This window comes from Nannospalax galili, unplaced genomic scaffold (assembly GCF_000622305.1).
Source record: "Nannospalax galili isolate Female #2095 unplaced genomic scaffold, S.galili_v1.0 scaffold746, whole genome shotgun sequence".
Taxonomy (NCBI): Eukaryota; Metazoa; Chordata; class Mammalia; order Rodentia; family Spalacidae; genus Nannospalax; species Nannospalax galili.
In genome coordinates this window covers 217738-242007 of record NW_008354790.1, presented here as the reverse complement: position 1 = coordinate 242007, position 24270 = coordinate 217738, and the positions used below count along the sequence as shown (strand labels likewise).

The 24270-nt window shown below is 45.2% G+C and overlaps 1 protein-coding gene across 2 annotated transcripts in view; it reads right to left on the bottom strand.

Annotated features, from left to right (window-relative positions):
- Plxna4 (plexin A4) overlaps positions 1–23364 on the bottom strand; it is a 461715-nt gene extending 438351 nt beyond the window's left edge. The window contains exon 1 of one of the 2 annotated variants that reach the window (XM_017802882.2): positions 22478–23364. The gene's annotated coding sequence lies outside the window, so the exon portion shown is untranslated. The remainder of the gene's footprint in view (positions 1–22477) is intronic. The other variant, XM_029555453.1, reaches the window with a different exon arrangement.
- Positions 23365–24270: the final 906 nt, after the last annotated feature.

The window sequence follows — 24270 nt, the reverse complement described above, 5'->3', positions numbered from 1 at the left end:
TTTTTTAAAAAGTCATTAAATGAATTTTGACTTGGGATTAGGACAGAATCTCCAATGATTTCTGAAATAGACCTGAACAGACTTCTGACATTGTGTGTTAATGTATCTATGTGAAGTAGCCTTTGCTACTTGATGGTTATAATATCAAAACACTAATCAGCTCTGAAAAATGTTGAAGATGCTCTATATCAGAGAGAATCAAATATTCAGCCAAGATTTAATTCTTTATGTAAAAATAAACAAGCACATACATCTCATTAGTATGAGAATTTACTTTCGTCTTTAATAAATGGTAAAAGTATATATAAATGCAAAGAAAGTCATTTTAAAAAATAATTTCTTTAGGATTTATAATCAGTAAATATTTGATTGATAAACCTACCTTATATACCTATACATTTAAAGTCATCTAAGAAGTCCTGCCATGAGTAGGAAAAGTTTTTAAAAAGTTTAAAAAGCCCTGCCCTAGTGTAAGGGACTAAATCCTTGATAAGCAAACAGGAATAATAAAGATGGCTCACTTCCTTCTTACTGTTCCAGCAAGAAGGCCTTTTTTCTAACTCCAACAGGACCCCTTCAAAATGACCTACTTAGAGTCACATAGCCCTGAACATTTCTCAGTTTGAAGCTGTGACCTATCAGCCTTCTCTTGTTTTATTTAAGTTGACCAGGAGATGCTGGGGAGAGTACTAAAAGAAAAAGAAGTAAGTATAACACCAAAGTCTTCACTGGTCCACCTGGATGTTTAGTGGGAATTAAGGAATCCTGTCCCCTCTGGTCAGCGGGGCTTGGTAGGCAGAAGGCATCATGATGAAAGAAAAAGGCAACATTTTCTTTTGTGAGGAGATGCAAAGTTTGGCCAATGGAGCATGTGAAAAAGTCAAGTCTTACTTACCTCTGGGGCATGGGTATATAAATTTAGTAGAGAGTACCAGAGGTCCTGTCTAAAGAAAGGCTAGAAAGGAGCCATCTAATGGAGTCCTCAGCAAGTTTCAGCTACTTCTTAATTTTGTCCTACCCACTTAGATATAGAAAATTACAGATACAGACACACATGTAGACATGATGACTTTTTCCAAACCAAAGAATATCAGGACACATATGCCAGGAATGGCATGGGCTATCTGGAGCACAGGCTCTTCTGATCACTGTAGATATGATGAAGAGTAAAGGATGGCTGTGACAAGGCTCCTGGGGTGGGATACAGTGAGAAACATGTGCTAGAGAGGTGCCTCCTTTTCTTTGGGGGAAGAGAAAAGAAGTCAAAATTCTCTCCACAGTATGCTCTGCAGTGAAAGGACCATCTCATTCAGGGCTGGCTAAACTCTGTTGACAGAAGCCCCATCATCTTTAAAATATACTAACACCCTCAAGGTTCCCAGACATCCCAAGCTTTCATTCCCTCTCCACAAGGCTCATCACCTTCTCTACAGTCAACCAATGGCTCCTTCTTTACTCGGCAAGACTGTGGCTGGGACAAGGTAATGTTCCAAGCTGAAGAGTTTGTCATCATGAAGAGATGTCACTGATTCAAGAGTGGAGGTGGCTTGGAGAATTGAACACACACTGACAACCAGGATGCCTTGGGGCAATGGATTCTAATTGGATAGATGGCCACACACAGTGAAAAGCATATAGGAAAATCTCAGGGGTCCTTGCTATGTGGTCTAAGGTTATCTTGGCAGGAAACCAGGGCCTCGGGCTGAACACGGAAGAAATGGGGTGTTTTCCTAACTATCCCCTGTTGGATACAAGTGAGCATACCCAAATCTATAGATGTCACACACATCAAACACGCCTCTCTGATCTCCAGTGAACCATGTCAGCTATGGAACTCTCTTGCAGGCAAACATTAGTAGATTACGTCCTGCAATGCTTCACACACTCTCCAGGCAGTAAGTACCTACTAGTGATTAGCCACTGCCAAGAATGTCCTGTCTTCTCTCTCCTAAAGCAAATTTAGAGTCTTGGGTAGTAAACCAGAATAAAAAAGCCAATAACCATCACTATGGCCTAGAAAAAAAGCACATTATCAGAGACACCTCTGCAAGTTCTATAAAAAGAATGTACATTTACATGGTTGTATTGGCAAGAAGATGACCAAACTGAGCCAGATTGGATATGTAAACATGGCTGCTAAATCTAGACTCTTGGGGAAACTTTGAATCTTCCAAAAATGAAGGAATCCCCATAAATATTCAAAGTTTTTTTTTTAAAGAGGTCGTACTCAGAGGGAGAGCCAGAATGGATGTAGTGGGAACAGCCACCTGCTCCTCCTCTCTCCCCACTTGCAGTAGAACCTCAAGGCAGTAGGCTTGTTGAAGTGTAGAAACAGATGTGACTATTTATAAACCAAGAAAATTCAAGTGTTTTAGTTCAATCAGGGTGACAAGAAGCATAACTAACAAGTTTTAGGTATCTGAAGAACAGCAAATAACTTTGCACAACATCACAAAGCCTCCAAATATTAAACATTTAATATACGCCAAGCAATGTACAAACCAGTCCCAATGTATTTCATTTAATTGTTGCAGAAGTCTTTAATATGAGTCTTATTTAACTTTTCAATGATAAAAAATGGATATTAGAGAAGGTAAGTAACATGCTCAAGGACACACAGTCAAAGAAGTTAACATTTGATGATATCTGTAAATTTTATTAGTGTCCCGCTAAGCCACAAGGAGACTCCTACTGGGTGCCCCAAACTGCAGATAGTGCTGAACACCATATACTTTGTTTATTCCCATATTTATATCCATACCTATGATAAAATTTAATTTAAAAATTCAGCACAATTCAGCCCTAAATGGACACTGATACAACCCACCCACCAAAGTTCAGAGAGCATCTTGAAAGAGGTAATGGGAAGATTGGAAGAGCCAGAGTTTGGAAAGGACTGCTGTGAAACAGTGTCCTTTGGACATGACAGGACCATTGTGCTTACGAATTCACAGCAGCTAGGGTTTCCTGCAAAAGATCTGTATAAAATTAAGCCAGTCAACACTCCAGCATGTATGGGAGAGGGGCACATGAGGCCCCACCCCTATCTGAGGAGTTATTGACAGTTGATGGCTACTAGGAGAGGGAAAGTCATTTTTCTTCAGGGCTGTGGCCCCTGGTAGGTTGCACATGTTCCAGTGGATGACCCCACACCCATGTGCATATAGGCAGCATTAACTGGACTCAGTAAATTTTAGAAGAAGAGGAGAAAGAGGAAGAGGAGGAAAAGAAGTGATGGGTAGATATGATCAAAATACATTGCATACATCTATGAAATTCTCAAAGAATAAATAAAAATATACACAAAAATGGGCACAGTAAGATAGCAACAATAAGGACTAATAATAAAATAGGACAAACGTAAGATACCACAATGTATACAATGTAAATGTGGAAATCCCTCTCAATATCTAATTGCGATTTCTCACCCTTTTAATGATTGTGTGATACCTATGTGATGAGATGAAGTGAGGTTGAATGACATAGGCAACATAAAATAGCATTAGGCTCCTGTTTATGAAGTGCTTAACACAAGCACTATATACCATAACAGCCATCTGATAATGAGAGAGCCACTAAATGAGTAATGGACAAGTAGCATACACAATAGACCAAGATGGACCAAGAGATAATTCATGTCCTGGATGAGACGATCTGACAGAATGAGATTTCATCATGCTGCTCAGAGTGATATATGATTTTAAACCTATTTCTGGAATTTTTCACTTAGATTATAGTTGATGCTAAGTAACAGAAACTGTGGACAGTGAAACCATGGGTAAAGAGAGACTAATGTGCTTTAAGATACTTCAGGTTTCCGTGTTAATTCACATGCACCTGGAGCACCGTGATTAGAAATGCACACCCAGGGCTGAGGGGTACAGTTGAAAGCTTCCTTCAGAGTCTACACTTAGCATTTCAACCATACCATCTCAACAGGCACTGTTGGAATTGTTAATGAGCATAAGAGATATTAGGAACAATTTTTCATTGGAAAGTGATGTCCAAGATAGATGACTGATTAAAAGTAGCTTCTAAGAATCTCTGCCCTATGGGCATGAGACTGGCAAGCAGGACAGGTCCTCTGAGACCTTCAAGGGCAGGATGGGCCTACTGACTAACAATGGCTGGGAGGAGTAGGCAAAGAAAGTCTGCAACCTTCTTCCAGTGGCAAACAGTACAGGAGCCTACAGCCACCTGCCTATCACCACTGGAAATTAAGCTACCAAACAATTTGTCCCTTTGGCCAGATTGGCATGGGTCAGATTGCACTGCCAAGTCTGTCTGCCTCCGGAGTCTAGGCTGGGTCCTTGGTGCTCCACTGCTTCTCAGACTTAAAGGAGGTGAATCGGTGGTTATTTGTCAAACCCGAAAGGCATGCTCTCCAAGAAAAGCCATGCTGAGCTGAAGGTTTCTGTCCTTGGTGCTAGGCTGTTTCATATTTTTACCAGTAATTTGAATGAAGACTGAGAGTCACATTTATCAAATGTGCAGATGACAAATTCCAGGACTTTGGAAAGTCAAATGAGATGATACAAGAGCAGTCATGTGGTATTACAGTAAGATTTGGCCCACTGATGGGAATGACACAGAGCGTAAAGCAATCTATCAAAACTGGTCCCTCCACCCCAAATTAAATGTGATAAATACAAGTTCAAATTTTAAATTTATATATATATACCATATATATATATATGGGTAAACATACCAGAGGTCAGAAGATCATGTAAAACATGTCCAAAATGAGGGTGGGTGGAGCTCTGACCAGCAGCCCAAGCATGCATAGGAATTTGACCTTGGGTTTTGCTAGACCCAGCTTCTTCTGCACATTGTAACTGACCAGTCAGAGACTGTGCCATTGACAGCTGTGAGCCCCCAATTAACATGAAAAGGCTTTAAAAGGGAAAGAACTTTGCATAGTGTGCTATCAGAGCTGGATAGCTCCCATCATCCCCTGCAAAGGCTTCCAAATGCCAGCCCATCCAGGATGTTTGACTCAGACAAGACAGATAGGAAGTGAGTTGGCAAAAGCCTGAAATTTAATATTTTCTTCACAGAAGATATAAAGAGCAGGGAAGGGAAGACATGAAAACAGGTAAACAACTGCCAAAGGACAACTGATTGTGCCCTGAAAGGATGATCTCTTTATTTCCTGGAATTTTACTTCCATGCTATATTTTTTCATTTTTTAAAATCTTTGCAAAAGCTCAGATACTTCCAGAAAATAGCCACATTTAGTGGAATCTTCATGTTGGAAAGGCAGTATTAGCAGCCCCTCTGCACCTCCTAGATGATATGGCAAGTCTGTGATCAAGACTGCAGATCACTGGGGATCCATTCACCATTCACTGGGAAGTAAGGATGAGTAAATAGAAGAATAAACACCAACACACAGCCATCTCTGCATGTAGACTTCCCCGTGAAACTAGCTCCCACTTCCTGTGTACTCAGTTGCCTCCGGGTGCATAGTGCCCTCCATCATTTGACTGCTCTAATACCTCTCTTTTCCAGCAGCATGTGGCAGCACATGCTTGTAATTCCAGCAGCTGAGGAGGTTGAGGCAGGAGGTTCACCAAGAGTTCAAGGCCAGCCTAAGCTATATAGCAAAATTCTATTTCAATAAAGAAAAAAAAAAAAAAACATCAAAGCTAGGCATGGTAGTGAATACCTTTAATCTCAGCACTCAAGAGGCAGACACAGGTGGATCTCTGTGAGTTCAAGCCCAGCCTAATCTACACATCAAGCTTTAGGCCAACCAGAGATACATAGTAAGAGCCTGTCAAAAAAAAATCAAAACAAACTCCCCTTTTGAAACTTAGAAAATGTAGTGAATATGTGGAGGGAGAGAAGAAAGTCATACAATTTTATATGGGGTCCACAGGGAATTATAAATATGTGAGAGATGGCTGCTTTCAAGAAGTTTGCAATTAAGTAAATGGAAATGCCCAAAATAAAGTCAATAAATTGCAAATTACCAGGAAATTCTTGGCAGCCTAACTTTTGAGAGTGTCTCTAAGTAAACTACTGTCTCCATACAAAAACGCTGGAACCCAGCAAATGCCTAGAATGTGAGTAAGATTAGCTACAAGATTGGTTAGCTGGTTTAAAGGCTCTTCTATGCCTAGCAATGTTTTAAAGTTTGCAAATAGAAGTTTTAGGTGAAAACACCATTCTTTCAAAACAATATGTGCCAGTGACATGTTATTTGACAGTTGTAGAATTCATTTTCTATATTTGGCTGTGTGATGTGCCTTAGACTTTTTTACTCCAGCTCTCTTGAACACACTAAAATAGGCCTTATCAAATTAAAAGCTAGAGAACTATTACATCACTACAAATCCTAGAAGCAAATAAAACAGTTTTTCAGGGGACAATGACAGCCAGTAATATAAATACAGTTTATACAAATTATTTAATGAGTCCGTTTCTAAGTATTTGCCAAAAAAGGCTGGTCTTTGTCTTAAGTCCTGGAAGGAGGATTGAAGGAGAACAGAAAGAGCACATGAGTGCTTCATACAAAGAGGCCTGGGATCAGCCAACTTGCTCTCTTTCCTTCCACCCAACACACAATCTGGAGCTCACCATCAGTCAAGAGTCTTCATCCAATTTGACATTGTGCACAAGGTCTGCATTCTGAAGTTCAAGCATTTGCCTCTTTTCTTGAGTCTTCTCATTTGGCCAGAGAACCAGCTGCCCCTTTGAGGATTTCTAGCCCATTGATCAACAAGAAATCTCCAAAAGGAAGCATAAGAAAATGGTGTGAAAAGAAATGGAGCGGTAGGGATCCGGTACCTTTGTCACAGGCTTGGAAACAGATTCCCAGACCTAGAGGCACTGCAGCTGTAGAGAGTGTGTCCACTACTCTCCTTCCATCCTGACCACAAGCACTGTGGTTAGGTTATGTCCCATCTCAAGATAACAAGCCCTGTTCTCTGCTCCCTGGAAAGGAAATTGTGTGCCTCCAGATAAAATGGGGAACCCACTGGCTTCTCTGAGACCGTAACATAAGTGCAGCTCTATTGGTATACAATCACTGAGAAGAGTCAAACACATACAGATCTGGGTATAGGGGTGTGAGTAGAGACAGACAGAAACCCTGCTGCTTCTATGGAGCTTTTAAAAGGGAGCACCCCAAAACATTGCCTGTGTTCACCCAGCTTCTGTTCCTGCTCCTCTCCATGAGGGAGCCCATAGGACAGCCATGTTTAGTAGTAGCTCAGATATCCAGAAACAATCCAGAAGACAGGAGCAATCTATCATTTCACCAGAAGCTGCACTGTGATTTTGTGGCTAATGGCAGAGTCTAAGGCTGAATGAACTCTCAGAAGCCCTGGCTCTAAGACACTGGTCTGAACAGTGGCTGTGCTAGTCAGGTCCTCTGGCTGTCTAAGGTCTCTATTCCCCACCCAAGGTTAATTACCTTCCATAGAGACACAGAATGTCCAAAAGTTCCTGCCAGAGCTTGAAGGAGTTGGGTGCATTTCTCCCCAAAACTCTGCTCAAAGCAAATGGCCTGTTTTTTACTGTTCCTATGACCTGAACCCTCAGAATGGTTCCAGAGAAACTTTCACCATTAGCCCAGTCTATATTCCTGCAGTTAGTTATGTGAATGTTAAGCACTTGACACAGATGTTTGTTAACTTATTTTTCCCCACTTGTTGCAAAGATAGGCAGCAAACACTGTTTTAATGCCTAGTAGGTACAATTGACATTTTCATTCAAATACCCTCAGCATACCTATAAGCAAAAGTATAGGAGTGCAAGGAGCATTGAGCTCCCTAGGTGGGGACTGTCACATCTAAAGGCCCTGAAGTAAGAAAAATTTTCTTTAACACTCTGGACCAAGCTAGAGCTCTCTAGTGGCCAGTCCAATTGTGCAGACAAGCTGCTATTGTTGATGGTGATAGTATAATCATGCAGCCCAGCTCTGCTGCCCACAGCCTGGGGGACCCTGAGTAACCTCCATTCAGATAAAGCCTGATCTTGGACTACTCACAGAAAAGATTTTCAGGATGAGCCAGAGTGAAACAAAGTTAGTGAGTTTATTAAGGTAAGGGTGAATGTTAGCAAAACACTTAGGAAAAGGACAACGCATAACCCAAGACATTGAGTGTGAATTGCTCCAGGTGGACATTCACACTTAGGGGTCTTCACAGTGGCTTTAAATATGATCTTGTGGCTTTCTAAGTTGCATTGCTCAAAGCATGCAATTTACAAGAAGGCTTAAAGCAAAGTTTAAAACTTAAGTGAAAATATATAAACTGGTTTAGTTATTTCACTTAAAGAATTTGCTTTTGTAAATGAAGTCCTAATGTTGCCTTATGAGGGGCATCATTTGAATTTAGGGATGACAGAGGAGTGTTAACACAGCTAAACTCAAGGCCATATTCTGGTCCTAAGCAAGTATGTATGTTTGTTGGTTTTAGCATCCTTGTTTGGGATATCTCTAGGAAAACATGTATTATCTCTGTGGGCAATTTTGGCTTTATTGATTGTAATGAAGTTTCTTGACTCTCGACAGGAAAGACAAACTAGATCCAAAGGTGAGGGGCACCTTTCCCTTCCTGTGCCCCCTTAATTTGCCCTGTCTTTTTATCCTGCCTCACTATCATTCAGGATATGGGACTAAATAAATAAGTCATTATCCTTAATGGGCAAGGTCAAAATTTTCTTTGTCATCTCTTAGTTTACTGAAGTTCCTTTCACTAGACCATAGTATATGGACTCATTGAAAGAAGGAGAGGGGTGTGTACCAGGAAATGACCAGAATAAAGGCTGGTCTCTCTGTTGCCATCTCTGTTCCTGCTCTGTAGCAGTGTGGCTACTGCCCAACCTGCCAGAACCAAATAGAAGGGCTCTCGAAAGTCCACAGTCACAGAAGTAAACAGCATAAATAAGCAGGAGAAGCTCATAGCCACTGGTCTCTGGTCACCTCCACCCTCACTTCCTATATACACTTCAATTCACCATGTCCAAAGGAGAAGGCATCACACCTCCCCCAATCCTTACCCTCAACCCTAAGCTGGTCTCCATCTAGACTCTCCAGACCCATAAAAGATAATGCTTTTCATCCACAGCAGCCCAAGCTAGACACCAGCAAGGGATCCCCTAATCCCACTTTCTTGCTGCCACCCCCTTCACTACCATATCTACCATCATTAACTTTAACTCCTACGCACCCCTCAAACCCCTCCCTTTCTCACCTTTACCACTGTCATTGTTAAGCCCCTGCTCAGATGGCCCTTGACATCTCCTGCTAGAATGACCTTACTTCCAACTGTTCTCTGCAGGGTCTCCATTGAGAGGTGTCTTCATGAGAGTCTGGTCACTGCCTACAAGGTAAATCTCTTCCTAGGATACTTAGACTGGTCCTGGCCCAGCTTCTACCCATCACTTCCTACTTGACCTTGAACCATTGCAATTTGGCTGCAGGGTTGTGCTCTAGTGCCTCTCCATGCCTATCTGTGATGTTTCCTCCACCTAGAATCTCTTGATATGTTTACCGTTCCACTGACCCTTTCAAACCCAGTCTGAAGCCTGCTCCTGCCAGAGGCCTTCCCTACATCCTTCTCATATTTGGACACATGCCCACTTATGATCTCATCATGCCACGTTGTACTGTGTCCATACATACTATAGTGTGAGTAGAAACAGGGAGACTGCCTTCCATTCTTATGCAACTACTCCTTCCATGGTGCCTAGCATGTAGTAGGCACTCAACAGACACTGGCTGAATTGAATGTATTAGTTAGTTAAATCTTCCATAGAATCACAACAAACCTCTGTAACTAAAATATGTAAATATATTTGGATAGAACACAGTGAAAAGCAGGCATCCAGGGAAATCTTGCCCCTTTTCCTTCTCCAAATTCCCCAGCTTAACCTACAATGATCAAGATTGAGACACAGGGGGTTGGAGAGATGACTCAGAGGTTAAGAGCACTGGCTGCTCTTGCAGAGGACCCAGGTTTAATTCCCAGCACCCACATGGCAGCTAACAATCATCTGTAACTCCAGTTCCAGGGAGATCCTCGGGCGTTGTACAACAAGAATGCACTTACATACATGTAGGTAATACATTCATACATATAAAATTTAAAAAAATAAATTTTTTTTAAAGTTTGAGACACAGCTCTCCCACGCACCCTGCCCAGGCCCCTGTCTCCTGTGCTAACCCTCCCCTCCCTCTCTCACCTGCTATGCCAGTTGCACTGTTCTTTCTGACCCTGGGTAAGTGGCTTCTATCCCTGTATAGATCTTCACCAGATCAGCAAGCACAGGGAGTTGCTAAAGGTACCGTGGTGAGAAGCCTAGCTCCTTTGCCCTGTCTTGATTTTCCCTGACCTTGTGTGTAAGTAGAATCTGCCTTCTGAAGTCAGGCCTTTTACATGTATGACCACATTCATCCTCCCAGGGTACAGGTAGGGGACAAAAAGAAAGAGAAATAGAGGCCTATCCCAGAGAGAACTCAGAAGTATCTTCAGAGTATTCCCAGAAGATACTCAGCAGATCCAGGAATTGAAGCTAGGCAGCCGTATTCCCTGGCCAGCACATAATACTTCTTCAATTGCTCTGAAAATGAAAACCTCAGGATTATTTTGCATGGGTGGGGAATCAGCCTGGAGAAGCTATAGCCACATTTCTGACACGCTCCATTCCCATAACTTACATAAGTGATTTCCTATTACACTGCAATTGTCACTGCAACACGACAGTCTTTGCTGCCTCCTTGAAGTCTTCTCTTTGTTGTTTTTCTGTCTGTGCTGATCCTCCAGAAAGAAAAATCAAATATGGCCGAAGCAGGAAAATAAACCACAGGACACCACCTGAAGTCCCAGATTCCCCTTCCCCAAGACCCAGTGTGAGCAGGACCCAAGAAGGTATAATGAATAGTCCCCCGTGGGTCTGAGCCCTCTTCCACCTGCCCTCTTCCCAATGCTCTGCTGTATCCCTGTAAATAGGATTTTTTAATAAAAGAAAGAGAGAGAGAGAAAGCCAACAGTTTGTGAGGAAGAAATGAAATGAAGAGGCACTCTCCCAGCATGGCTGGGAATCAATACTAGCCGTTGTCAGGTTTTCCTTTTCAAAAGGTGGCTGCCGCACTTTCCCAAAGTCAAGAGCGACAGAACTCCAGTGTTTGACTTACAACTGCTTCATCAGAGCAAGATATTTTTAATTCAAAACTCACTGCAGTTGGGTTTGAACTCAGCTGGGACTTGATTTACTGCTAATTCATTTCTCCGATTCCTATAATTCTAAACTCAGTCACCAAACAGTTTAATGCTGATAGAATCACCAGTGCAATGCTTTATGAATGGGCATCGGGGGAATTTTGTCAGTAAGTGTGTTCTAGCAACTGTTATGCTTAGACAGAGGGTACTGGAGGCCCAATAAATGAGCAAGTGGGTAATTAGCTGGTGTCCCCAGGAAACCCAAAGCAAGTATCACTGGAGTGGTACCCTTTTTAATGCAAAATACAGCTCTCACTCCTAAGGGAACAGGAGATAGATTTGTTTGTTTTTGTTTGTTGGTTTTTTTTTTGGGGGGGGGTCTTTTTGAGACTTTTAGCCCCAGCTGGCCTGGAGCTCGCTCTGTAGACCAGGCTGGCCTTGAACTCACAAAGACCCACCTGCCTCTGCCTCCCAAATGCTAGAATTAAAGGCGTGTGCCACCACACCTGGCTGGGAGATAGTTTTTACTGAGGCAAACATGAGTGATCATGGCCTGGGAACACAGATGTAGGTTGCCCCAAATGGCATGATCCACTGTGGAAGTGCCTGAACCTTAATAGTCACAGATCTAAAGAGAGTCTAAGGTAAGGCATTTACCAACTACACTGGTGGAGACCACAGACAAGTGAGAAAAACTCTCAGATGCTATCTGATGGCATCTTTAGCTTTTGGGTTAGTAAAAGCTAGTAGTCTGCTAAGAATATACTCCAAATGCAATAGTTTAAAAACAGAGGTGAACAATAAATAGCTATGTAAAGGACTAAAGATAACTCTAGATGATTCGATGATTTTGACTCTTCGTCTGCCAATGTTGCCAATGTTCCAACTCACATCACAAAAAACAGTCAGTGAGTCTACAGTCTTCAATATAGGTATGGTGCTTCCAGGGAACTTCAGTTCGTAGTTCATGCCTCTGTCTCTTTGTTTCTCTCTGTCTCTGGATCCCTCTCTCTGTATCTCTATCACTATCTCTGTCTCTCTCTGTGTGTCTCCTCTTTCTCTCCTCTTTCTCTCCTCTCTCTCTCTCTCTCTCTCTCTCTCTCTCTCTCTCTCTCTCATCATTTACCTATAGAAAATGAGTACCAGGTGGTAAAAAACAGCGTTTCATGGGAAATGCACAATTTCACTCTCTGGGTCACTATGGCATTTTGAAAGCCATGAATTTACAGTCAAATTACTAACGTTCAGTCCCCTTTAGAAGAGCAAAAGTCCCCCACTCCCTCACCCCAGGAGAAAATTGGTTTCAGTCATTCAAAATTTAGGAAGCTGTGTCTTAATCATTCAAGCCTCCTTTGTTAATTTGATAAAGATCATTTATCTTTGTCAGTTATATTGAGGCCTGTTATTCAATAAGTGCAACTGGGGAAAAATGAAGAAGGTGAGTGTCATTATTCATATGTTTCCCAAACATCCACCTTGATCGATGATGTGCAACAGAAAAGTGCTGCTTGTTGGAAACAAGTCCACAATCTGCCAGAGCTGCGTTCACACTTCTGAAAACAGTCCCTATAGAAAGTGGGTGCCTGCTGGCAGATTGCATAGCCACAGTCACTGGAGTTTGATGATAATTCACAGTCATTTCTGAGTCTCTCAAAAGTAAATGACATGAACAAGAGGCAGGTGACACCTCTGAAAGTTGGACCTCACAAGTCTTCACTTTACCAATACAGTGAATTCATCTTTCTCATACTTCCCCTCCAAGCTAATTTAAACTTGAAAGTGTCTCATAAAATGCTTTCCTCTTTTCTTCATTCTCTCTCCCCCTTTCCCTACTCTCTCTGTGTTGGTATGGATCAAACCAAGGGCCTTATACAAGGTGGCAAATACTCTACCACTGAACTAGATCCCTAGCCCCCAAATGCTTTCTATCAAACAGAACTCTCATTCCAGGAGATGTCAGTAGGTTTAAATACACAAAAGGATCCTACTGTCCAATAAGCTGAAAAACATTTGGCTAAGAATAAACAAGTTTCTCCCTAAGCCTCCTTCACCTTCAGTATGTTCCTTGAGAACAGGAGCACACAAAACATATCTACAGAATTTGGCCATGTAATTTTTCATGGGGGTGGGAGTGGGCAGAAGGAAGGGGAATCCAGGCTTTCAAAAGCTCTGGGTAAATTAGCTTGGCCATTCCACTCTATCAGTACCTAACCCACAGTCAGTTTCACACAGAAAGCAAAATTTTGATTCTATGTCTTTCGAGGTTAAGAGCCCACTGGACCCTGCCTACCCCCATAGTACACATTCAGCAAATATTTATTGATCACCTCAAGAAGATATGTTTTGGGTTGGGCTGAGTATAAGAGAAGTATGAGATGGTTCCTCTCATTCTAAGGCATCAGGAAATATAGTCATCCTTTGGCATCTGCAGGCAACTGGTCCCAGTACCACACCCTACCTCATGCATAGCATACTCTGCAGATATTTAAGATTCTTATATACAATGGTGAGATATTTGTATATAGCATAGGCATACCTTCCTGTATGCTTTACATTATCTCTCTATTAGATATAACAACTAATACAATGGAAAACAATGGAAATGGTATGTAAACAGTTGTTATTCTGTATTGTATAAGGTCTAATGACAAGGAAAAAAGTCTGTACATATACATCACAAACACAATTGTTTTTAATACTCTCAATGCACAGTTAGTTGAATCCACAGATGTGGAACCCGTGGATACAGAGAGCAGGTTGTACATCATTTCAATTGTCATCACTGCCCCTGCCGGCAACAGCTTCTTTGTCATTATGAAAAAAGAGCGAATGGAGTTCCTGATTGCACAAGACATGGTTTTAAGCAGAGGCTGGCCCTACCCTGAGGGATGGAGCACCGAACCCTCAGGCAGATGAGCTCTGCAGACCCAAGTCTCTGTGCCAGTGAGTTGCTCACATCAGTCAGTGGTTGCAGGCAAGCACATTTAGAAGAGGAAGACAGGTCAGCCTCTAATGGAGAAGAGAGCTGAGAGAGGTCACAAACACAGTATGATCATGGGGCCTTTGCCCAGCTTGACCTGAGAAGAGCGACAAAGTACAAGAGTAGTTATAAAAAATAAAAAAAAAAAAATTAATGTCAGAGAGGACAGAACTGGTGAGAGGCAACAACTTACAGGAATATTTTATGCAGAAATGTCCACTGATGCACCATATTTCAGTGCTCATAACAGGACTTAAAACTAGGAGGGTGGCCCAGGTCATCTGCTTCCATCCTCTGCTTTCCAGTAGCTATGCCATTTAGCTCACGTGAGCAGAAGGGCCTGGAACATTCCCACATCACTCTGTGGTAGGCACTCCTGGGGCTAATATGCCCCAAAGTTAGAAAACCGTCTTGATATCTGACAAGTACCTCTTTTTATTTTTAATATGACCAACTTAATAATTTTATCACTACTATTCAATTATAAGTAACAAAAAAATTTTCAGTGATAGGAGCAAAACAATATAGTAACAGCCCTAAGAAATGTCAGCATTTATTTTTAATGGGGCTGTAAGTTGGGTGACCCACAGTGTGGTTAACTAATGCTGCCACAACTCCATGCATTTAAGAGAGGGGTGTCTTTATCAGATAATCCCTCCTTGCCTCACTGTCTAGAGTCAGCCTTGAAAAGCCACATGGTCCTTACATGAAACTCCAAATTGATGCACTTGCCCAGATCCATCTGCCCCTACCCATTTTCCAGCTTCACCCATTCTTCCAGCTTTCCACCATGTGGTCCCTTCTCTTATCCTAAAGCTCTCACTGTCTTTTCTCCTTCAGAGCAAAGGACAGACTCCTGCAAGTTCCCACCTTCAGGTATCATAAGAGGAACCACAGAGGTCCATACCCTGGTCCTGATTACAGAGTGCATCATAAGGGATTGGCGCCTGGTAGACTGGCCTGTGCCACTGAGCTACTGTAGGCAGCAAAGACCATCAGAGGTACCCCTGACTGTGCCTGTCCTGTAGACACTTCTGGGACTCCATGTTGCCATGGAGTGCCTCTAGGTACGTGCTGAGTGGCTGAGAAGCAGCAAGGTTTCACTGGAAACTACGGCTAGCCTAGCAGTACACAATTCATTTCCCTTCCCTGTCTTTCCCCCTCTTTCCCTTCACCTGTACTTCCCAGTAAAGTGACATCACATAAGCTTCCAGGAAAGCTAGGCTGAGATTGGAGATGAGGGAAAGACAGGGTCAGGCCCAAGCACAGGCTTCCCCATCTCCTTTGTACGCTAGAATTCCATATAAAATTTCACTGAATAAGGACTTCTACCACTTCCATATTAATTGCTTTTTAAAAAATCACTGGTCTAGATCAAACCCTTCAATTTTGTAACTGATATTATTGAAACATAAGATGATTTTCCAAGATTCCTTAGTTGGTAAGTGGCCATGTTGGGATTATTTACATTTGCTTGTATCTAAAACCTGCCATTTGGACAGGAATCATGTATAAACCTAAGAAAATGTCCACATGCCTGAGAAGTTTTACTGCCTTGGAAGGACAAAGAGCAGGCTAGGGCGTGGAGATGGCTGGGCAGATACTGAGGCTGGAGGTGGATGGTTGGCTCACCTGCTGCAATTCTGCCTAAGAATCTGGAGACCTCACAGTCACTAGAATCCAGAACTTGGTCAATGTAATAGTTTAGCTAAAATTATTCAGTCTATAATAACGACATGAGAAAACATGTGGCCTGCAGAGGTGGTTCAATCAGTAAAGTGCTTGGAGCACAAGCTTGAAGACCTGAGTTTAATTTCCAGTACCCATGTAAAAAAATCAGACACAGAAACATGCACCTGTAATCCCAGCACTGAGGAGGCGGGTAAGAGGATCCTGCAAGCCTGCTGGCCAGCCAATCTAACTGAATTGGCAATCTCAAGGTTTAGTGAGAGACCTTGTTGCAAAAACTTAGGGTGAAGAGCAAATGAAAAAAGTCTCCCAACACTGACCTCTGGCCTCCACACACACAAGCACACAGATGCACGTACATATGAACATGTATGCACACATACACAGAAAACCATGTAGACATTCACAGGTATATGTATAAAAGTGCTTATCTTAGCTCTTCATGGATTCCAGGGTTATGCCACAGTGTAACATGCTGGTATGTTAAAGTCTTTAAGAAATCTCACAGCAAGAAATTCTTTTGCCTTCTACACCTAGAGTCTTTCAAATTTACTAGATAGACATGGCAACTTTTGTGTGTCTAACACCTTTTACACAACCACAGAATGGACTTTGAGAAACTCTGTTCTCTTGTCAGCATTACCTTTAGGGACCAAGTCTGAAATGGAGAGGAAGAAAATGAAGTTCATGATCCCTGCAATTTGACATGCCATGCGGACTGGTTCAATAGAACATCCGCTGCCTGTTACCACAACATCCCCAACCCCATGCTAAAAGAAATAATTCACCAACTCTGCTTTGTGTACTTTCGCTCCTCTTGACCTTTGAGACAAATCCAAAGACTGATTTCTTCACCTTCTAGTTCTAGGCACCTTACTGGCCTGTGAGAAGTAAACTGGGCTCACTCAAGAAGAGTTCCATGGTATGTCAGGCAGAAGCTGATCTGCTGCAGTGATGACCAGGAAAGACTTCCAATTGCTTAGTTTTCCTTCCTCAGTTTCTGGTGACCTCGTCTTCAATTGCTCCTTTCCCCATCTGGATAATGAAAAGACTCTTCCTTGTAAGACCTGGGGAATTGATTGCACTAAGGCTGGGTTCAGTGCATTGACTGTGGAGACAAGATCCTCTTAGCTAGTGATCCAATTTGCTGTTGTGAATCCTGGTTCATAGAGAGGCACCATGCAGGGGAGTAAAGATCCTAGCTTACAGCCCCAGGCTCCTAGGATGCCTCAGCACTGAGGGACACTTGTTGGTTTAAGTCTGAGTAGTTTCTGTGTTTTCTACTCTTCCCCAGTGGGGAGGTGATGAAATTCTAAGCATGCTCTTTCTAGCGACTCCAAGTTTTGCATAGCTTTCTCTTCACAGTGAAGAGGAAAATCAAAATATATAGTCCATGAAATAAAAACTTGTCTTTTGAAAGTTACCAAGGGAAAATCCCTAACCACCAGAGCCTTACATGTGGCTGTCCCCTAAAATATTCAGACCAGAGGTACTGAATCTACAGAGCCTAGGCTTTGGGTGGGACAGCACCCAGCATGGTTCACAGCCTCCCTCAGGGCCCTACTTGTATAACTTTTAGCATTACAATGTGATTCCTAGTGACTCCTTTTGTACTATATCCTTTCCACCTTCTTTACTTTCTCTATTCTTACAGGAGGACCAGTCCAAATCTCACTACACCTATATGATCACTCTTCCTATGCAAGTCATTGACACCAACTTCCACTTAACGTGACATGACATTTTCCTTGCCCCTGGATCAGCAAACTTAGACCCTTTGAGCTAGTGAATGAATGAAATAACAACTATGGAGCACCACCTAGGAGCAGTGCCATAGTAAAAATCTTTGCCAAAAAGTGAACTGGCCATCTGTTGCTTAGCAACCTGGGGGCTGGGACATCTCACTGAAACCATCATCTCAGCCTAAGTTCTTATGCCATCAAATGGTGATCCACAATATCCACTTTCAGCATTCAGTGAGAAAGTGTCACTTCCACAATATCAACAACTTGAAATAGTCACTAGAGAAACCAAGATTCCTACTATCTCTAGAGCCTCCCAGAATCCAAAGCAAAGATGGAGACTTCACTCTTTCCTTCAGCCACAGCCTTTTCCTTTTTCCCAAGGAGAAAAATAGGAATTTCCAAATGAAGTAACAGTATCCTTAGAGCTAAAAGTCCTGATAGAAATATCCATGCAACCTTCCAATCCGCAATCAGTCAAGGATAAAACACCACCCACTTGACGAATGGGGAAACTGAGGTTCAAAAAAATAGAGAAATTTGCCTAGGTTTAGAGATAACCCAAAGGAGAAAGTAGGTCCCCTACCACACTCTCCCACTCACTTTCCAAAGGGCGGCAACATGCCGAGCACCATTCTCAGGTGGCAAACAGCTTGGTCACAAGAAGCCAAGTCAGACTGCTGAGTGCTGAGACTTGGTTCCACCACTTGGTGGCTGTGTGACCTTGGACGAAGTCCTTAACCCCCCTCATCTCATTTCCTTTTGGAGGCTTTGGAAACAGGGATAGCAATAGCCATTGGCTGTCTTGGTATTTATGAGAAATAAACAGGTAACCCCATGTAGGATACTTAAATGATGTGAGATCAAAGGAAGAGCTCCATAAACACTGGTCACTACTATCAGCATTAATTGCTATTATTTTCCATTCCAATGTTTTCATAAGGGCTAAACCAATACTAATGTCCCCCCAATCACTTCCCTGGGGAGGCTGATGCCACATGATCATAGGACCAAGGGTCCTCACACAGGAAGCTATTCTGCCAAGCTGCTTCATAACAAGTAGAGAAACAACCTCTCCCTTCCAGAACAAGGCCTCCAGTAGGGAATTAGGACCCCTGCCTGCCTTTCCTTTTAAGATCCACCTCTTTCCACTTAGCAGCAGAGCCCCTTTCTGTCTCCTCGATGGCTCCACCTTCCTGTCAAACTAGATGCTGTAGCCAGGGAAGCTAGGAGACCAGAGAGTAAGTCTGGACAGTGAGAGAGGATAGGGTGGGTGTTAGGGGAGGGAGGTGAGAGGATAAGCTTTTAAAGAGACAGTGTCTGCACCGCTCGGTGTGGACCAAGCACTGCTCAATGGAGCCTCCAGGGCAATTACCCTAATCATGTGCATCTCCCAAACAGCCCTTTGATTTATTAGCACAACGTCTTTTTTAAATGCCGCTCTTAAATATAAATAACACTTAATCATCCAGCTGTCGTTAAATTCATGTTATATTGATTTCTTGGAGTGCCGCAAATTTGAGGGCGAATGGGCTGGCGGATGTGTGCACAAAGCCAGCCGGGAGGTGGATTAGCAAGTAGGGAGGGGAGAGGAATGGAGCTTTGAAGGAGGAGGAAAGCGGGTGTCAAGGGAGAGAAGTGAACCCTGTTCAATTACTCGGGGTCTGAACCAGTTTCCCATCAGGTAGTACTGGACACAAATAAGAGGGGAGGAGAGGGTGGCACATCTGTTGTAAGTAATCAGAGCCAAGACCACAGTAGGTTCACAGTATTGCCTCCACCCCATCATGGCCAGTCAGAGGGCCACTCCAACAGGTCTCCTATGTGCATTGTCTGTGCAGTGCCTTCTCTGGTGAGAATGGGCAAAATGCCCCCTAGCTGGCTGAGAGGAGAGACACTTGCATCAAAGCCTGGTGATACCTGCGAGCTCAGAGCAGTTACTAACCCACCCCCCTGAGCTCTCTCCTCAAGGCAGGCAGTTGCCGCCAAAGAAAGCCCCCACTTAATCCCCAGCAGTCCTTCTCATGATTCAAAGGATCTACAGGCCAAGCGTAGGCAGATTCTGCCCTGCAGATTTCCCTGTCTACAGGAAGCAGAGCTGAAGCAAGAGAATAGAGACACAGGAAAGGAAAAAGGAAACAAGTTGGCTGCCTAGGATTCCTTCTGGAGATACTCAGAGAGCTTCCTTAGGCATGCAGGATGAAGTGAAGGGGAAGCTTATGGGTGACAATGCCTAGGGCTCACAGGACAGCTTCCAGAACAACTCCAGCCATAATGAGGGTTGGACCAAAAGAAGCATTCATGGCTGGGCCTTTTCTAATATATGCTGACTGCCTTCCAATGAGAACCACAGAGCTTAAAAAGACCATAGAAGAGTGACAGAGAGAGGACACTATGGCCAGGACTAAGCAAAAAAGAAAGAAATACATACACTCCCAGCTTTACACAGATGTTCATTACTACCTACCTGGTCCTAGAAACCACATTGGTACCCAATGGCAAGTGAAGAAAGTGGGATTTCTTTGAACCCTGATGTTTACCTTCCAACCAGCATAAGAACAGTTGACTTTGCATTAAAATGACAGATCCTGAAGCTGTAAATATACGAGAAAGGGAAGAAGGAGCAGAGGCCTTTGGGGAAGATGTATGTGCAATTCAGGAAGCTCTTACCCCAACCTTCTGCCCCTCACTGGTCCCCCAAGGGAATGCTTCTCTGTAAGGCATCCACTGTTGCTGTACCTCGAACTATGTGCTACAGCCATATGCATACACAGGTACATGGGACCACCCCATCTATGCACACTTAAGGGGTGTCCATGCAGAAACATGCCAGTTTTTTCCACAGTTCAGAAGTCAGAAGTGGATATCCTTGTCACACATGCATGGACCAGCTGACTGCATTTGGGAAGACTCTAAGAATGCATGTGTACACCTGGATGTATGCACACCCACCATTCTTAAAAAGAAAATAGTGCTTCTCCGACTGCATTTCCCCACTGTGAGAGGTTTGCTTTATCCCAGCTACCCTTTTCAATCAATCAAAGGGCAGCTTACACCACACACAGCAGGAATACAATCTCCCTCCTGGGGGCACCTGCTCTTCTCCCCTAAGCCTAGCCAGAGACCTTGACAGATGCTGAGAAAAGTTTGAAAGCCAGAGAACTGGGAGTGCAAAAAAAGCCCTCTATAGCTGTACCTGTCTCCAGGATTTATAAGGCAGTCTGAATCCTGTGCCTAGCACTAAGGCCTCGTGGTTCAAAAGAATGTTTGCTCCTTGTCCCTCGCCTTCTGGAAGACTTCCAACATGTTTCTCCCATTGGCAGGTTTGTAAGACACTTTGAGCACATGATCTTATAAAGAGGATATAAGCACATCCCATTTTTATCAGGATGCCTAAAAAAAAACACCACAAAGGTTTAGTGATAGAAACATTGGAACTGTTTTCACATTTCTTTTATATATATATATATATATATACACACACACACATACACATGTATATATATATATATATATATATATATATATATATGAGGCCAAAATAACTATTTGTTTGAATCTTCCATTCTCCTTGTAACAACTGAGCCTCCAAAGCAGTTGCTCTGAGAATCTAGCATGGGAACCATGAAAAGACCCTTTGGAACTCCAACCACCTCCCACCTCTGCTAGGAAAAGTTTGAAAATGAGCAGCCTGTGAAACTCCAGCCAAGGAGGAAAGGAAAAGCTCTGGGGAAATAGAACTTGAGCCATTGGCTTCTACAGAGCAGTTGTGGAGCAACTAGGCTCCAGGGGATGGCTGCTGCCAGAATCAGGAGTGCTTTATAGAATGGGCATGCCAGTGTGGTCAGGACAGTCTTCCTTCTCTGGAAGTCCTTAGGAGAACTATACCTCTCTCTACTCTCCCCCCTAATTCTTGCCCCCAGACACCTCAAAAGGCAAGTGACAGGTGCTAGCTAGAGACACATGGGGAAAACCGCTCCCATGTGCCCAGGGAAGGATAGGGAGGTGAGGGGTTGGCCACAAATCTGCTTCTCCAAATCCTGTCGGCTTGCCGACTACCAGCGACTGGCTATGTTAAATTTGATCCACCTTTAAGGACAGCAGCACCCTTCCTAGACAAGGAACACTTGCGCCCCGATGGTAAAGATGTTAGAGCCCCTTCCTGTCTCAAATCTCGGCGCATTCCGGGGAAGCAGTGCCACGCTTTGGAAAGGCGTGTATGCTGCCTCTTGCTGGGGAAACGCAGTGTCTGTTCCATATGCGCCGCCCAACGAAACTGCAGCCCCAGCCGCTTCTGTGGCCTCCTCCTCCGCGCCGGGCCACTAGAATCTCCAAACCTCTGTCCAAATATCTGTCCGTTTTTCTCCCATAAAAATCCCAGGGTGTCCAAAGGCCACGGGGTGGCGATTGCACTGGGCGGGTCTCCTAAGACCTCCAATGACTTCGTTCTTTAAAAAAGCCAGTTAGGGATGAAAGGAGCTAAAAACTGCAAAATCAGCTCCCTTAACCTACCTAGGTGGATAGGAGAGTCAGTCATACCAAATCCCACCCTGAAAGTCCTGGGGAAGATTGAAGTCTAGGTTCAGAGAGAGAGGAAAAAGAACACGGGAAATCCCTGTTCCGGCTGCGCTGCACCTACGCGGGTGTCCAGGTGGGACGTGGGCAGGTGCGTGAGCGCGGTGTGCACCTATGTGCATTTGTGCGTGCGTGCGTGCGTGTGTGTGTGTGTGTGTGTGTGTGTGTGTGTGTGTGTGCCCGTGTGTGTATGCGGGTGTGTGTATATGCTGGTGTGTGTGCAGCAGGCTGGCTCCAGGGCAGCTGAGGACTCCCGGACCGGACCCACACCTCTGCTCGCTCTGGCCAGCTGGCCCCGCGCCCGACCCGCTGCTCCTTACCTGGAAGCACCGCGGTTCCCTCCTTCAGCGGGAGCGCCGCATTGACACTGCAGATGGTGCCTGTGCCTCTGCCTCTCGCCCTCCTCTGAACGTGTGCGTGTGCGCGCGTGTGGCTGCCTCCTCCAGCCCCAGCCCCGAACGCAAATACTCCACCGAGGCACAGGAAAGCCGGGAGCAGCGGAGGAAAACGGAGGGAGCCAAATCACAGTCTGCGGGGCTTGACAGCTCCTCTTGTGGCGTCCAAGGTGGGCGTAATGTCCGACAAAAAGGTCAGAAAATGTGATTGATTCCAAGCACCCCTTTCCTCCACCCAGCCCCGGAGCCCAAGCAGCAGTGGTGGCTCTCGGGGTCTGCGGTGGCGACGCGGGGCTGTCTCCCCTTCGTCCCCACCCCCGCGGGCTGAATGTCCTTGATGCCAAGCGGGCACGGCGGCGTCACTCCGCGCCGCCCATGCTAGCCGGGTCGGGCCGCTGCCCGGGCGCGGCGAGAGCGTTGGGGACCCGCCGGGGAGCGCTCTCCGAGCCTCTGCGCGCCTCCCTGGGCACTGCCCGCCACCCCCAGGCAGCCCAGGACTGGCTGCGCCGCTGCTGCCCCCACCCCTGTCCGGGGACAGGCCGGGCAGTGCCCAGGGGCCGGGGCTGAGGGGCCGCGGGAGTAGCGAGCTGCTCCCCCGGGGAGGCGCGGGGCTGCGGTGGTGGCAGCGACGACAGCGGCGGCGAGCGCTGCGGCGGCCAACAGCGCGGCCGTGGTCCAAGCCGGGCCTCCCGGGCGCGCCCCCGGCCCCCCGGGCGGGCTGCTCTCAAAGTTTGCAGGGGGCAGGGAGCGGGGCCGCCGTTGGCTCGGCCGCCGCCGGAGCTCCCGGGCTGCCTGCTGCCGCCGCGGCTCGCTGCTGCTGTGCATTGAAGCCCGGCCAAGCGCTGCAAAAACTCCAGCTGCCTGGCGCTCTCTGGGTCCTCCTCTCCTCCCTCCCGCCCTCCCTGCTTCCCTTCCTCCCTCCTTCGACTCGCCACCTCCCCTCCCAGCCGCCCGCCGCCGCCGCCGCCGCTCCCTCTCTGGCTCGCTTGCTGGCTCTGAGCTCGCGGCTGACATCTAGACCAAGGGAGAGCGGCCGGCAGAGGGGGCAGGGGGCGCCTCCCCACACACTGCTGCGGCCAGCTCACCCTGTGTGGACGCTTGCATAACCCCCAGGTCCCCTCGACCTCCCGGAGCCACCCTGGCATTAGCGATGTAGGGCAGAGGGGTGCATACGTGGTGGCATGATGCGCACTTGGATTGAGACGCACTCCCAAGCAGGCATGTGGGCCCTGGCGGTTGGAAGGACCTTTAGGTGCTCAGAGCTGACAGCGGCACACGCTGATGCCAACGCATACATCTATGCTGAACCCAGAACCCTGGCCCAGTTCCTGGCCCCTACCAAGACACCCCAACAGGGCACTAGAGATGCCTAAGACCAAGGACTCTAGGCCTGGGAGAGAAATGAATGGCCAGTGCCCCAGAGCTTGCTGGGTAACCTGACTTACCCAGGGGTGTCTCCATGAAGAGACTGACCTTGCTGCTCTGTCTCTGAAACCCTACATCCTGGACCACATCCCAAACAGACCATGCCAACATCAGGGTTGTGTCAGAAGCCCAAAGAAAGAAATTTCAGGTGGCTTTAGTTCAGTCTGGTTGGGTGGAAGTCAGTGAGGACAGCAAGTACACAGAAATACCTAGAAAATCTTTGCATAGACCTCCACACCAACCTACCCCACCCACCAAAAAGACACAGGATGCCCACCTTATTTATTTACTCT